The 17,334-nt window shown below is 39.4% G+C and overlaps 1 protein-coding gene and 1 long non-coding RNA gene across 7 annotated transcripts in view; one reads left to right on the top strand and one right to left on the bottom strand.

Annotated features, from left to right (window-relative positions):
- DNM3 (dynamin 3) overlaps positions 1-17,334 on the bottom strand; it is a 359,404-nt gene that overhangs the window by 243,414 nt on the left and 98,656 nt on the right. The gene's annotated exons all lie outside the window — the stretch shown is intronic.
- LOC146026387 (uncharacterized) lies at positions 5,161-11,079 on the top strand. The gene is made up of 2 exons (XR_014454440.1): positions 5,161-5,620; positions 9,261-11,079. It is a non-coding gene; the product is annotated as an uncharacterized LOC146026387 (long non-coding RNA).

Here is a 17,334-nt window from a genome sequence, read left to right as displayed (position 1 = left end):
ATTTTTAGGTACTATAATGGCCCTTATTCAGATCTGATCATAGTACAAATTTGTTTTCAAAATGGACAAAACCATGTGCACTGCAGGTGTAGCAGATGTAACATGTATAGTGAGAGTTAGATTTGTGCGAGTTATTTTGTTTCTGTGCAGGGTAAATACTGGCTGCATTATTTTTACACTGTAATTTAGATGTCAGTTTCATCACACCCCACCCAAATGTAACTCTCTCTGCACATTACATCTGACCCACCTGCAGTGCACATGGATTTGCCCATGTTGAGAACACATTTGTACTGCAATCAGATCTGAATAAGGGACTACAGTATGTTATCCAGTCCCCAGTTCTGTGATCTTGTGTGGTCTTTGGCTACGCTGTTACTCCAAGACATTTCCACCTCAAAACTGCAGTTGACCAGGGCAGAAAATTGATGAACCGACTTCGAAAGTTGGTATCCTATGAAAGTACAGACAGTAACTGGTCTCATCTGTACTATGCATTTGGCTCATCTGTACTATCCATTTTACTGCTAATATTTGAAGATAGAGATTACATGGTTGTTTGCCTGATTTTATGCACCTAATAGCAAAAGATGTTGCTAAAATGTCCCAAAACACAAATTTTTGAACATTCAGAACAACCTTTCTCCACATGTTAATATTGGAGAAAGTTAACAAAAGTGTTTCAAACAATAAGGCACTTAAAACAGTGGGAAAATTTGGTCTGTCACCAATACAAAGAGCTCCGACAAAGAAGATGAATGTTTTTTCAAACAATTTGGAAACCTTTCCAGAAAGGATGCAATTACAATCAAGCTTGAGATCTAGTTATGATGAATTCTATAAGAAAAAAACTCCTGTGTCTTTGGTCAAAGACTGGTCTAGTCTACATTAAGGATACCTTATTATTGTGTTGGAACCATTTTTTTTTTAATTATTAGGAATACATTTAACTGTCTGGTCATTGCATCCTGCTTCAGGTACTGTAGGTCAGATAGAATCCAGATGTATTTGTACAGAGCTGTCAAAAAATAAATGTGAAAAAGTCCCTTAATATTTCAGCTATGAAATGTAAAATTTGCTATTTTATTATTGAATATTCCAAATAGCACTAGTAACCTTCACAATTGTTATATATTAGATTAACAATTCATTTTTTATTTATTTTTTGGAACTGGATTAAGGTGGAAAATGTTTAAAATCTTGGAGATAAGGAAAATGTACTTGTTTTTTCTAGCATAGCATGTAAATGACAGTTAGGGGCTAATTGGTACTTTATCGCTCTCCAATAATTTGATAAATCTCCACCTTAGACCAGACAATGAATTTATTATAAAGTTACACATATGGCCATTTTAGGATAAAATATTGAAATCATCATATTCATTGTAACTTATGTTTTCTAGCCTATGTCAAAGTTGTATCCAATTAGTTGTGCCACTTTTTTGACCCCTCAAAAAACAACAGGCTATTAATGTAATTTTAGCCCAATGATCATACTATTTATGGCACGATTATATCAGCTGCAAAAAGGATAATGTATGGGATCTGGGATACATTTCCAAACCCATGTGTTATCACGGTCTCCAAGGGATGGTTATCTGGGTTTTGCAGATCACTATGACTTGTAGGGGCTTTATTTAGTAACAATGAAAATGTGAAAATGAAAAATAAGATGCATGCAGTCCTCTCGAAAACTATAACTAGTCCCCAACCACTCAGCCTGGGTTGGTAATGGAATAGGGGGAAAACACTGGGTGAGATTCCCCCCATTTTCCTATATCAAGCATTGGCCTTAACCAGCTGAGGATTTGTGCTATAACAGGGAGACATAGAGAATAGGTTCTCCCTGCCACAGTCCTGGCTTTACCATTAGGCAGCTGCCTAGGGTGCCAGGATCACAAAATAAAGGATGTCTAATAGGAAGACATCCTTATTGTACTTAATGCAGGCGGCAGCTGTGGAACTTCTAAGACGCCACCGCTACACTTTCACTCAAGAGTTGAAAGTGGTTATTGGTGGCAGGGTGGGGTTTGAGGAGGCAGTAGGTTGAAGTTTAGATTAGGTTGCTGAGAAACCTTACAGACTGCCATGCCCTGCCATAACATTAACCAGCCCCACACTTGACAGCCCAATCCTGGAATTTCTCAGGAAGTGTGAACCCTTCCCCACAAAAAAGGAACCCAGAGGCCAAGACTGAATGCCTACGACTAAACCCCAGACCACCAGGTGGTGGTTGGTGTCGGGTTAATGTGTAGAACAAGTACGGATATTAGAATGAGCATCTAGATATATTTATGCTTACCTGAGCTTTCGGAGCCAAACAAATGCAGATATGCTGGTAATTCAATCAATTCCCATCTCCTGGTCTGAATCCTTCGACCACGAACCTATTGATGCATGCCCCTGCACCTCAGCACTTCTTTCTGGTCTCCCTATTTCTTGTCTGAAATCTGGGTGCTATGTTAGCAGCTGAGGCATGGACAAGTCAGTGGTAAAAGTACTGACACTACTGCTTCCTCTCTGACCCCTTTAACCCACACACACATACTAGTACAGGTGCTCACCGTGGGACCTCAGCTGCAACAGTCTCTGGTTTCCCACACAAAGGTTACACCTGTAGCACTGGGTGACTGGGACATCTTGCAGCCACCGGGTATTCTCTCCACAGGGCGGCAGGCACAGTGCACGGGTGTTGAGTCCATACCCGACGCTCCCAGAATGTGGGGCCCGGCCGCTTGCTGCCTTTCGATCTCTCTGTCCCCGCCAGCCTGTACCATTCTGCTTGCAAACAGCCAGAAAATGGCAGCTGCCCGGAGCAGCTACACTGTCATTCCCAGTCGGCGAGCATGGTTGCGGGAGTGAAGGATTATGGGGCCTGAATGACGCAGGGAGACAACCAGTGTGCAGGAGCTGGGGGAGGCGGTGGAGCACCGCGGCTCCGGGTTGAATAAGCCCAGATGCTCCAATGCTGGCAGCCACTGTTTTCTAGGAAAACAGCCGCTGAAAGGGGAACGCGGAAACGGTGAGTGGCCTGTTTTGGGCAGTGGCTGCGCAAAATCGGCCCACAATGCCATCAGCCCTTCTGGCATTTGCCAAAAGTGCCAGTCCGGCCCTGTATGCAACTATGTTCTGGACCCAGCATTTTTCCCTCCCTCTCTACACTTGGTACAGTAGCACTTTCCTGCAGATCCCTCTCTCTGGGATGGGGGACACACAAAAGTCTGTTTTATTACCTGAACTGATTTACCAGTACCCCATTTTGTATTATTGCACCATAACTTTAGCACTCAGTAGTATTGTTTATTTTTTTCCTAAATAGACTGGTGTGTTCTGCTGCGATGCATCAATTCATTTTAGGAATATAATAGAGATCTCAAGTCAGACTCCCTCCCCTATTCAGTGCCTTAGAACTTGGTAGACTGTTAAGACTACTTTTACTTTTCTAAATCGCTGCAACAAGGAGAGAAGCTGCTACATGTATATCATGTGTCACCTAAAAAGGGGCCCAAAAATAAATACACGAGTTTGCAAATTGTGTTATCAACTGTAGGATATGAATGCAAACACTTATCTTAACATATACCACTTTATTATACATCTGTCAAGTACAGCAGGCTCTATGAGCAGTTGTTCATATATACACATCTACAATGTGCTGGAAAGCTGGGTGTAATTTCCAAATTAAAACTAAAATATGAAAATTAGGTTTATTTATTTATATATCCCTTAAAATACCTCAGAATTAGGCAACATGCAGCATCTACACATTCCAGCATGCCATAGCACAGTTTCAACATGCTATAAATAGCATAACTGTTGCAGGTCATGCTGGGATGTGTAGTTCCACAGCAGCTGTAATGTATTGCCTTCCCCTGCTATACATTTAATAAGAACTTAAGCAGCAACACACGGTTACTCTTAGAAATACTTCTTAAAAATCTGTGAGAAAAATGGGATCCTCTTTCAATAGTGGGGGCAGGACATGGCAGCCAGTAATAATAAAATGTTGTAAAAACATATTGATGACTCCCAGTTCAAGTTAAAGTTCTGAAATGGATACTGGTCTGCTAACGATGAAATACAGAAATAAGCCTTAGCAAGATCATTTTACTTCTGACCATTTACTGGCTTGGCAAAATGACTTTACGCACCAAACTAGTCCAGACAAGTCACAGTTCAAGCTGCAAAGCGAAGGTACAGAATTTTGTTCAAGCACCAGAAACAATGTATTATGAAACTGGAACCATTTATTTTATGGGGAAGGCTGCAGGAAAATCTGTAATGCTTCTTTAGGGTCTTCATCATCTAGAGAAAAGTATTTGGCCATCAGCTAGCCTAAACAGCTAGAGGCTAAATGCAGGGCGGTGTGGGACAGAGCAGGGAAGCCACATGTGGAATCAATTACTCACGTGGAGGCCATGACAAAGACCATTTCTCCAGACTTATCATGGGGGCTTCACTTTCAGGAAGTGGCTATAATTACTGTTCAGGTCTAGCAGAGCAGCCTACACATTGCTGGCAATTGCAAGACTAGAGGAAAAAGGATGACGTTTAAAAGGAGACATAGTATTCCTCCCCAAGATAAAGCAGGAACACACATATACATGGATAAGTGATTAACTCGTTCAGTGCAGGCAGTTTATACAAAGCAATGCGTGGCTTATACTAGACAATGCATGATATAACTTCAGCGAGCTGAATAGGTTGTGTACAGTAACACACAAACAAATCTACGGGTATTTCTTCCTGTCATATTTTTTTAACACAATGTAAAAAGAAAGGGTCATATCCCTTCACTTTCATTTGGCTGAGCTTTAACTGCAGATTGGTTTATATATTTATTTTTTTAACACAGCTTTTCCATTCTGGGGCCCACTTCCTGCCTAGCTCAAGAAAAAAAAAATCTGGCTTGAAGATGAAATGACTGCTTAACATTACACTAAAACATCTGGTACCGTTTTATACACAGACCTATGTCTTTAGCACGAGCAACTGTAGCTGTCTCTCCTCTAGCACAGCGCATACCCAAAACCTCCCAAGGGTGACATCATCCCATATATGGACTCTTAGGCCCTGCCCTCCCCCTTTTCCTGGTCCTAAATTCATTGCCAGATCCCCAGTCTGCTGCAAAAGTGCCACGTCAAGACTGGGAATCAGAACCTTTTCAGTGACTTTGTGTGTCAAGGCTGGTAGAAGTTGAGGGGGGTACCAAACAAAAAAAAATTATAACAGGACTTTGCTCTTCAACCAGCGGGCATAACAATCAACTGGCAGAGAATATACCAACGAAGACTGAAAAGAGGATTTTAACAAAAGCGATACATTTGCGTTCCGGAGAAAGCCTGCTCCGTCGCCCCAGTGTTCAGACTACCTGTTCAGGACAATGCTGTTGTACAGTAGTCTGCACATTGGTTAGACTGGGCATGGGACATCAACGACATGGATTGAAGGGGGGACACAGGTTGCTCGTGCCATGGAAAGGTGACTTAGTGTTCCTCCTTTCAAGCTTTTCATGTGAAGTGTTTCTCTTCGCAGGTTTTGCACATAGGGAAATAGGACACGCAATGAAGGAAAAGAATGGACAGAAGGACTCAGCAGTGATGCAGGGGAAGACATACTGGTAAGGCCTAACTTTGGAAGAACACCTGGACAGTAGACTGTTGGAATGACTGTAGATGCATGTCTGCCAGTCTGCAGCACCAGTATCATGCTTCTTAGCTGTTGCAGCTGGGAAATAGATATGACTTGAATGGACAACGAGTAGCAAAATACTATGCACATTTTGGTTTTCAGGGGAGTAACTAAAGTATTAATTTGTAAAAATTGGGATTTTTTATGAAAATAAATTGGGGCAGACATTTTTTTTGTCAATATCTTAGAATATACTGGTTAAGTTTGGAGTTGTTTCCTAATGTAGTGTTGATTTTTGTACTTGATATACTGTTCTTCTCAGTGACCCTTCACTATAAAAATCATCATTGCTGCATTCTGAATACAAATTCTATAACATAATCGTGTCTTAAGGTTTCATTTTAGCTATATAGTTTATATTAATAGGAGTAATGTATTTGGAAGCATGATAATTTGGTTTGTATATCCTCAATCTGCTGGGTCAGCACTTACTAAAAAAAATCTAATTGAAAGATAAAAAAGCAGCAAATTTAGATTTAGAGTGTATTTTTGAGAGTGGTTTATGGTGAGTTTCAAGTCACCCCATGTAATAACCTACGAGTACAGGTAAAATCGCCACAATCTCCCCGAATCCTCCTCAAGCTTGTCTAATAACCTGTGACTTGAAAACTCATGAGAAATGTGTCAGAATAAAACAGCTCCTATGGCTGGTGAGATTTCTCAAACTGCATGCATGTTATTTGTCCAGGCAAAACATTATAATGAACATTAAACATTTATATAACTTTTGTCACTACATAACACATAGCAGCCACATAGCACACTATTAAAGGGTCCTACATAAAATACCTGGTGGGCCATAGATATGGAATTCATGTAGTATATGTTTTTTTTGGGAGCAGTAATGTTAAAGAATATGTGCATTTCATATTATAAAGACAATGCAATTGGATGTTAATTGAGATAAATTTAATTCATTTTGCCACCTATTACAGTACAGTACTGTATATCCCCCTAATATTTACAGCAGAATAAGCAGTAATCGTGGTACTGTATTAAATCATTTGACAACTGTTCAGATTAATACGTCTTAGAGAAGGTAGAGCTGTCACAAAAAAACAGATGGGAAACAGTGAGGACTGAAGCATCCTGAGATAAATTATGTGTGTTGCAATGCAGTGTAAACCAAGGACTGGAGTGAGGGACACAAAACACTGGTTGCATGCCATCTGTTAATGCTCTTAATGTATTTTGCAATCCATAGTAAAAGGAAAGGAAAAAAAAACTCAACTAACAAGGCACATAAACTGGTATTTAGCCAAAGCTGTGCCTCTAAAATAATAATAATAATATAAATTGCTAAGTAATATTAGAAATACAAATTAATGAAAAATAATATCAATAACTAACCCTCTATTTCTATGTCCAATATATACAATAGGAACATATTTTTCATCCGAGAGCAAAATCATGTCATGTCACCATTTGACTGATAACTATGGTATTTTTAACTCATTTTAGCATAAATGTATTAAATATAAAATGACACATTCAATCAAATAATTAATGTTAGATCTCTCTTAATACATTTAATTCATTATCTGAAGTATATTTTATTTTACTTTTTGAACTTTATTGGGCAAGGCTCTAGCCCTGTGTTAAGGTGCATTGCTTAATATATATTTATTAATATAATTATTGCTTAGCTAAGAAATAATTAAACCATGACCATGCTTTTTAAAATAATAACAATTTTGACACTTTGAAAATTGACTTAGGAATTTTATTAAAGTAGATGCATATTCACCATTCTGATAAAAGCTGCACACTATTTTACAGGGTATTTTTTATAGCATGCATCCACTAGTCAATTTATTATGTGCCTGTGTATGTTTAATTGTTTAGGTGTTATTAGTTTACAACATGTAGATCTGAGTATTTCTAAATTAGTCATTTAAAAAATTGTACATTTTACATGGTAAGGCAAAATTAATTATAGCCATAGAGAGAAAACTTCCTGTTTTATAAAGCCCCAGGTCTAGGCAATAGACAGTTTCTGGGACTCATTATTTTAGCTTAAACACATTTCAGTATAAATCCAACACACTGGCCGGTCAAGTATCCAAGGGCTTACAGAAGTGTTCTTTATACAATACACTTATTATTATTACCGTATATTTTTGTTTATAAGGTGCCACAAGTGGTATGCAGCACCATACATATAGAACACATTAGAACAGTACAGGGTAAACAGAACTAGACATAACAGTGACAGAAGATCAAAAACAGAGCACAATTATCAACACAAATCTTAGTACACAATACAGCTGAGATATAGGGAAGTGAGTGAGAAGAGATGCAGGTATAGATTGTAGGTGAGTAAGAGAGCTGTAGTTGAAATGCAAGAAGAGTGATGTGAGAACAGGAGGGAAAAGGACCCTGCTCTAAGGCGCTTACAATCTAGAAGGAGGGGGAGACAAACAGGTGACATGAGGTGCAGGTAAGGAGACCGGAGGCAAGAAGTGAGGATGGCAGGGAGGGTCAGGACATGAGGCAGCAGGTAAAGAGATTGGACAAAGTAGTCTCCCTCCTCCCTCCTTTATCTGAAGTGATTACGAACAGAAATATACAAGTATAAGATAAGTGCCTTCATATAACATCTTACAGGTTTTTTTTTTACTTTTGTGCAAATAATTATCTTTCTTCTAGTTTCCAAAGATAAGAAATATATAAAAATTCTATATTTTGATCTTTGCCATTATGGTATACTTTAGAAATACTTTTCCAATATTGGAAAGCATTTATTGCTAAACACATACACGAATCATAGACTGAAAAGACATTTTCAGGAATACAACTGGCCTTATTTATAAGAATATTGGCAAAACGGATCAAAGCAGTAATATCTGAAACTATTTTATTACTTAAATTAACAAAACTATTATTATATCAGTCTGATTAGTATTGGTATTACACAGCACACACAATTCCTGAGAAATTCCTCTGAGAACATGGTAGGAAGACAGCAATAATAAACAAAAGTTAAAGACATCAAGCAGAATTTAAAAAACACACACAAAGTTTCAGCAATATACTGATGCATTCACCATATACAATGTTTCCAATAAATAATGTACTTTAATTGTTCAGGTTAAGCAAAAAACTAGAATACCCACACGTACACACATTCCAGTTCAAGCTGCTATCCTAAATATTTATTACATAATTTAACACGCTTCCCTCAAACCAATATTCATGGTTTCTGACTCCCTAGTGTCTAAAAGGGGAAAAAATATGCAGATATTATTTTCTATATTGCAAACTTAAACCAGATAAGACAAAGGACAAACTCTGCAGTAATGGGGACACAGTAACCAAACAGGATGCATCTTTTTAATACTGTATACTGTTATTTAAATGTATAAATAACATTTTAACTTTGCCCTTGTAATGGGAAGTCAGCTTTCAAGAGACAGAAAGCTTCCATATGTCTCAACAAACTCCCCATCTGTTAACAGGGCCAAAGTGTTTCCTGTCTATAGTTGGCCTTCCAGACCCTCACAAAAAAACGTTATGTTTATACAAAGCAAAGAGAACTCCAGGTAATTCTACTCTTATCTACACTGCAGGCAGACCACACACAGTTGGCTGAAGAGAATACATTTATTTGGGAGAAGAAGAAATAAACCAAATACTGCATAAATACATAATGACACTAAATACTGTCAGTCCAATACTTAACATTTGTGAAGTTATATTGACAAGGTGCTGAAGAAACTAATGTTGCCAAATTCCCACACATGTTAGATTCACAATCAAAATTAATCATGGATTAATTGACAATATAAACCTTACTCCAGAGAAATATATATAGTACTTTTATAATTTTATCAGATGTTCACTAAGAGAAATAACAGTAATCACAGACCCAGGAAATGGAGACAAGTCCCACAAGTAAAATTCAAGTGACATACCTTGTTCAGAGCATTCAACTTTACTCATTAAACACACTGTTGGCATCTTAGAACCTTCACATTCTGTGGAACCTCTTGGATACTGAGCAGAGATTATATTTAAGTCTTACCCCAGCTATAAAACTACCAACACTGTAGTCATCCACTGTGTTTCCATATACAGTAGGTTTTGCTATGTAGGTTATACATGCAGGATGGTTTTCCCATAGAAATACAATTATTTTGTAACACATTTTATTTAGTTTATGATATAGCTCATATAAGAAATATAATACTATTAGACAAACAATAAATCAGATTGTTTCACATTGTTAGAACTAACAAAATAATTGTATCTTCTGTAAAACTGTATACAGTATATGATAAAATGATGCATAAATATATAACCAAAAAGATAAAAACGAATAATCTTAAGAGTGTAAATATTGTGACTAACCTAGTATAAACATGGTTGAGCCTACATCATTTGCCATTGCGCAATGCCCCTGACACGCTGTATCGGAAACACATACATTCTTATGGCTAAAAGGCTACATTGAGGATTGCTAATCAAGGGCACACACCAAAAATGAAAACTGCAGTAAATTGTAAAAAGCAAATGGACTATAGTGTGTTCCCAGAGTATCTAAGGTGCACAAGTTCAATATTAAATGCCTGGGTAATGAGCCTTAAATAAAACAAGTATCTATTTAAAGGTTTATCTTTATACAATCCTATTTTCCTGTATTCTTATAGGACAGGCACAAATATTGGTGCTGTACCCTTTATGTTTTAAAATCATGAATTACATGTAGCCTTTAGAATTTAAGTGGAAAATGTATTAAATATGAACTTGTTGTTATCATTTTGCAGTATTTTTTAAGCATGGTAATGATATTCCTATGCTGTAAATTTAAGGGAGCTGACAATTATTCAAACACTGGATTGTTTGTATTTTATGTATGTCATGGAGAATAAAGCGTAATTACCATTTTCAAACTTCTGTAATGATTGCAATTTTATGTTCTCTTTTACATATTGTCCTCTTGTGTACCCCGTTGTTCACATTGTCTGCAAAAAACAAAGGTACAAAACGAATTGTAGGCTGCTTCCTATCAGCCTGTGCCGATGGAACCGTGGGATTGGCTGGAAGGAGTTGTCATGTGTCTGCCTGTCTACACTTGCTGTGCAGAACATCCTCTCACCTGTACAGCAGGCACAGACAGGCAGTCACATAACAACCCAGCCTGAGTGACTACCAGCCAATGGCGGCCCAGCCCTGGAAATCTATAGCAACCACATCATGAGTTACAGTACTACAGCCTCAGCTGCAACTACAACACCACAAGAAATGATTTCATTCTGTTGACTGCAAAACAATATGTACTTAACATTTTTATTAGTTCTAATGCCTTTCCTATATGGTCTCATGAGATCTAAGTTGGAAAGTTTAGGCATAATGAGGCCGACTCCACAATAAAAACACATTTTTTGATGTTGTTGCACTGCTTTCTTAGATATTGTCCTGGCTGTAATGTAAACATTAATAATGGAAACTTTTCAAGCTGAATTCAATGGTAAAGAAACAAACTAAATTTAATTGTTATGTAGGTGAAGAAATTACAATTCTAATAGATAAAGATGACCAGATAAAGGGTGGTTATTCTGATTCACTCGGAAAGGCACAATCACTCTCTAATTGATAAAACCATATGCACTGCAGGTGGGGCAGATGTAACATGTGCAGAGAGAGTTAGATTTGGGTGTTTTATTGTTTCTGTGCAGAGTAAATACTGGCTGCTTTATTTTTACACTGCAATATAGATATCAGCTTTAAGTACACCCCCACCCAAATCTAACTCTCTATGCACATGTTGCATCAGCCCCTCCTGCAGTGCATATGGTTTTGTCTATCAGAGAGTGACTGTGCCTTTCTGAGTGAATCAGAATAACCCCCATAATATTTAGGCAAGCATGCGGATCTCCCAGATAAAAAATAATTGCCCATCTTTTGTGAATATTTGGGGGCAAAATAAATGATGGTCAACGTGATATATACATTAATGAGATAATGATGGGATGTTTTAATATATATGTTAATATAATAGTGACAGACCCAATATAAATGTTTAGGCATATATAATGACATTTGTTGTATTTCTTCAAATCTGAAAATGACATTTCCATAACATACATACATTACTGTTTAACATATGAGCAATAGGATGAAATATATAAATCAGGGCACACTGTGTCCCTTTAACCACACATAAAATGTAAGCGCAGTGAACAAGTGAAACAAAACCAGCGGCCACCATCAAAATCTTCAATTCAATACCTGACACCAGCATAGTAGTAAGTGCAGTCTGCAACAGTGTCATTTGGAAACAATTAAAGCTTATTTAATGGCTCATACTAGGTTCGAAATTCAACCTCAATGAATGAGTGAGCGTGTGTGGGAGTGAATGAACTTAACTCAATCAAAATTCTAGAGCAGTGGTTGTAAATCAGAATCGGCTTTATCGGCCAGGTATATTTGCCTATACTAGGAAATTGATTTGGATTGCTGTGCAAATCCCCACAGGTGTTTAATTTCAATACTAAAAGATATTAAAATAAATATTCAATTGTTGACATGAGTTAATGTTTTGCAAACCTTAATTTGTGTGTGGCGTTTATCTATCTATCTATCTATCTCTCTCTCTATATATATATATAGAGCGATAGATATATATAGATAGATAGATATCCAGCAGAGAATAGGTTAACATATGAAAGCAAGCTGTAGCAGGCAGAGGGCCTCCCTAATTGGGCTCATTCCAGTGGTGAGGGCTATGAGCGACAGCTAAAGGATAACAGAGCCTTTATTTTCATGGCTCGTTGGGGGCCCTCTGTTTGCAGAAAGGGTAACAACGCTACACACCAGATGGTCTCATTTTCAAATTCCAACTGGAAAACTCACGACATCATGTAAATGTATTCCAGATAAATGCAGACATTTATTTTTTTCTATTAATAAAAAAAACAGAGAATGGGGACGGATAATCCGTGTGGCCTTTAGAAATTAGAATGGAATTTTCTATCAAATCCAGTTTGGCCAGGAACACTGAATAGAATTTGTTAGCATTTTTAAATATAGTCGAGAAAATAATGAGCTTTGTTCCACACATTATTAGTTTAGAAAGGAAAAACTTTGCAAACATTGTACACAAAAGCTAATACATTAAATCCGCACCCAGCATGTTGTTCATGATGGGTCTACTTTCATTGCAGAAACAGATCTGCACATGCACAATATAAATCCTGCGAGTGCATAGAATTGGTGGCGTACATTAACCATCGGATTTACATACATCTATTATACCCCTTTTACACCATTGCAAAACCCCGGGTCTTCGGCGGGTTAGACCCGGGTCAAATATGGCTAGGACCTGGGTAGAGGGCGGTATAAATGGGTATGCCGGGTCATCCGACCCAGCTCCCATTTACATCAATGGGGGACGTGCAACCTGAAGACATGGGGGGGGGGCACAGACAGCCTGCGCTGCTGTCTGCAGAGTATAGCGGGGGCAGCGGAGGAGGTGAATGAATGTCTGTGTGCGGCATCCATTCACATCCTGGACGATGGCTGGGGGGGGTGCACGGGGGCTGGGGCAGCCCAGCAGCTTACCTTGGTGCTGTGCTGCACCCAGCACAGTGATCGGTGTTTCCGGCAGGGATCACCGTGGTCCCGGTGCTTGGAGATTATGTAATCTCCAAGCACTCCCTCCATCTACACTGCGGGTGGGCACCGCAGTGTAAACGGTGTAAATCCCAGATCTGGATCCTTCTTCCAAATGCCGGGTCGGATACAGGATTTTTGGTGTTAAAGGGGTATTAATTAGGTCCCATATGTATTATATACTTATATGTACGTATTTATTGCAATAACATACACAGTAAGCAAGTATAATAAAAGTAATAAAATAAATTAAATAAAAGCAGTGAATCAATTGTTTATTGCCCCCGATCTAACATCTCAAAACATGAGAGGGCAATATTCAGTTTTGTTTTTTTAATTGCGCTGATAACTCTCCCACTCAGGCCATAAAATGTCTAAACCTGAGCAAAGTGTTGGGCACGACCTGAAAAGTGCCATTTGGGTTTCCACACATTTCAAGGGGGCTGCAAGCTGAAATGTGTCTCAACATGACTCAGCATGCGCAAACGAAGTAAACATATAATTGTTCCATTGGGCGCCATATAATGATGGAAAAAATTATTGAAATTTCCCCTAAAGATCTTGAATAACTATTTATTGAAATAAAGTCAAAAAATTACTTAAGGGGGCTACACATGGGGCGATTTCAGGGCACTTTCTAAGCGATCTCACTAGATTGCTTCGAAAATGCCCCTACATTGCTTCGTGTGTAGGGGTCATAGCGATGCACGGCTCCGCACATCACTATCGCCCAGAGATTAATATCTAGCATGCTGGATAAATCTACTTAATCGTTGGGCAGGGTCAGTGTTCTCACCGGAGAGGTCGCTCATCACACAGCGCTGACACATCACTGTGTGCTGAGTGATCTTGCTGAGCGAACTAGCATCGCTTAGAATGCTCTGCGCATCTCCCCGTGTCCAGGTCCCATTAGAGCTCATGAATATCTCTGTTTGAATAAAGGTTTTCTAATTAAAAGTATGTAATGTTCTATATTTAAGAAATCTCACAAAATGTGTGCATGTTAGATACTTTTTGCAGACTGAATTGAAAATCGACATGAATAAATCTCCAACAATAATTCAAGACCATCATCATGCCAGGCAAACAACCAGTCGACACATTAGTACTAGGTGCTTTCTCATGTTTTTTGGTTGCCAATACATTTTAGCCCATAACTTTTAAAAATCCCACTATCAGGTCTCTGGGGAATAGGAAAAGAACTTGGAATGGAAATGGACAACTTCCTCTTTCATTAACAAAGATCGCACACATATCACACTAAATAAAAGGTCATGGCATTGAAAGGCTAAAAATACAAATAATACAGCTAGTTTTTGTTTCTCTGAATTATGTTTCCCGGACCAAATCTTTTATTTGTGATAAGGAATTTACACTGAAACTTAAATGTCATTTACTTATGTGTTTGTTAATGCATTAAGGGTTACTTCATTATTTCAACCTTAAATATTCCCCTACAAAGAATAATAAAACACCTTCAACAATCAGACATAATATTAAAGTACTCACATGAATAGCATTGATTATGTAATGATTATGTAATTACAATGCAAACTCTTAAGGGGTGGGATATATGGTAGCATGTAATCACTCCGTACATATGTTGGAAACATGAGAAATGGGCCAGTGTAAGGATCTGACACGGGACACATTGGGCCTTATTCTGATCGGTGCGGCCCGATCAGAATATGCGGCCGCGACCGTCAAGGCGAATCCCCGCCTTCCATACGGATCGCCACCTGCCGTCCGTACGCGGATATGTGGCGATCCGCATGAAATTGGACGGGGATACGCCTCCTCCGTCTTGGGAGCAGCCCCTGCATTCGATGGTCGCCGAACATCGAATGCAGGGCCGCACGCTCCACCAGGTCCCGCCACACAAGACCACACGGACACTTGTCCGTGTGAAATCATGTATGGGGGCGGGCAGCTGACATCCGGCGATGTCAGATGCCCGCCCCGTACCCACGCGTCACGGCCTCATTACCATGCATACGCCCCGCGTTTGCATGGGAACGCCCATGAAACGCGGGGCGTATGCATAGGGTAATGAAGCTAAGTAGCCCCTCACGCCCCTCTACGCCCCCTGTGCGGCGTGTAAAGAATCCGTGCGGCGAAATCGCCTGCACATGCGCAGAGTGACCTCTGCACATGCGCAGCCGATCAACATCGGCGGTCCGTCCGCATGCGGGAATATCCGCACCGATCAGAATAAGGCCCATTGTGATGACTTTGATAGAGCATCTCCAAAACAGCATATCTTGTGGGGTGTTACCAGTATGCAGCGGTAAATGCCAAAAGTGGTCCAATGAAGGACAACTGGTCAACTAGCGAAAGGGTAATGGGGAGGGGGCAAGGTTCCTTGATGGACATGGGAAGCAAAGGCTAGCTTGTCTGGGTCCAATCTCACAGAAGAGCTATTGTAGCTTAAATTTCTGAAAAAGATAAAGCTGTCTGTGATAAAAAAAAAAATTGTCAGAACACAGAGTGCATCCCAGCTCGCTGTATATGGGGCTGCATAGCCGCAAACCTGCCAGAATTCCCATGATAACCCCTGTCTGCAGCTGAAGGACCATGTAATGGGCATGGGAGTGTCAGAAATAGACCATGGAGCACGGGAAAAAGGTCAGATGAATTATGGGGGTTTTTTAACATTTATTTTGATGACCAGTTGTGTGCACGGTTTAACTGGAGAGATGGCACTATGGTGCACTATGGGAAGAAGGCAAGCCAGGGGAGACAGTGTGATGCTCTGAGCAATGTTCTGCTGGGAAACATTCATGTGGATGTTACCATGGGGCTGATGTATTAAGCTTGGTGAAGTGATAAAGTGTCTGGTGTTTAATCACCGGCCTATCTGTGAAGTTACAGGCTTGGTTTGAACAATGAAAGGTAGGAGCTGATTGGCCTGTGACAAAAACCAGACACTTTATCACTTCAACGAGCATAATAAATCTACCCCTACGACACTTACCACATACTGGGATAGATTTATTAAGCTAGTTGAAGTGTCTGGTTTTTATCACGGGCCAATCAGCTCCTACCTGTCATTTTTCAAACCAAGCCTGTAACTTCACAGTTAGGAGCTGATTGGCCGATAAAAACCAGAAACGTTATCACTTCACCGAGCTTAACAAATCTGCCCCACTGGACCTAATCATTGTTAGTGACTAAGTACACCCCTTCACGGCAATGGTAATCCCTGATGGCAATGGCCTCTTTCAGTAGGATAATGTGCCCCTCCACACCGCAAACAGTGTGTTTGGCCTCTTGTGGAGTCCATGCCTAGTGGTTTTAAAAGTACAAGGGCACTCTACACAATATTAAGAAGGTTGTATTAATGTTATAACTGATGGGTATACAGATGTGTCCTTTTACATCAATGCTGTGATGTGTATACATCGCTGCAAGGATGTCACAGCATAACAGGATAATGAGAGCAGGCATCCGCACGCTCCTGCTATGCCATTGAAGTGTATGGGAGCCAGCATGTGCCCGCCTCCCATTCACTTCAATTGGACACAACAGTGATGTGAACAAACGTGGCATGCCGCGCTTCGTTCACATCGTGGTCCCTCTACAGTAAGCTGATATTTGTAGAAACAATGTACCAGGGCACATCTTTATATTAGTGGATATTTCATTTCGGAGATTTCCTGTGACACCACATTTTCCTTGATAAGTGCTTTATATGCAGAAATTACTTTATTTTATGATTGACTTTTTATGCATTGTTTGTTCCTTGTTATTTTGAAAGGTGCTGAGAGCAATGTGTTGCCCTTTTAATGAAGTATTTAAATGTTTTGTCATCTAAATAAAGCATACAACAAATTAATAATTTGAAATAAACAAAAAAGTAATTTGGTTTACCAAACTTTAACTTAAATGTCTGACTAATCAAAGACAAAACTGTCAAACACAACTTGGTCTGTTATTTCTACTATGGAAATCAAATATTGTTCAGGAAGTGTTATCCTCTAGTACAGCGGTTCCCAACCACTGTGCCGCGGCACACTAGTGTGCCGCCAT

Source organism: Crinia signifera, chromosome 8, assembly GCF_055691185.1.
Source record: "Crinia signifera chromosome 8, ASM5569118v1, whole genome shotgun sequence".
In the NCBI taxonomy this organism is placed as follows: domain Eukaryota; kingdom Metazoa; phylum Chordata; class Amphibia; order Anura; family Myobatrachidae; genus Crinia; species Crinia signifera.
This window is presented reverse-complemented; position numbering and strand designations above follow the sequence as displayed.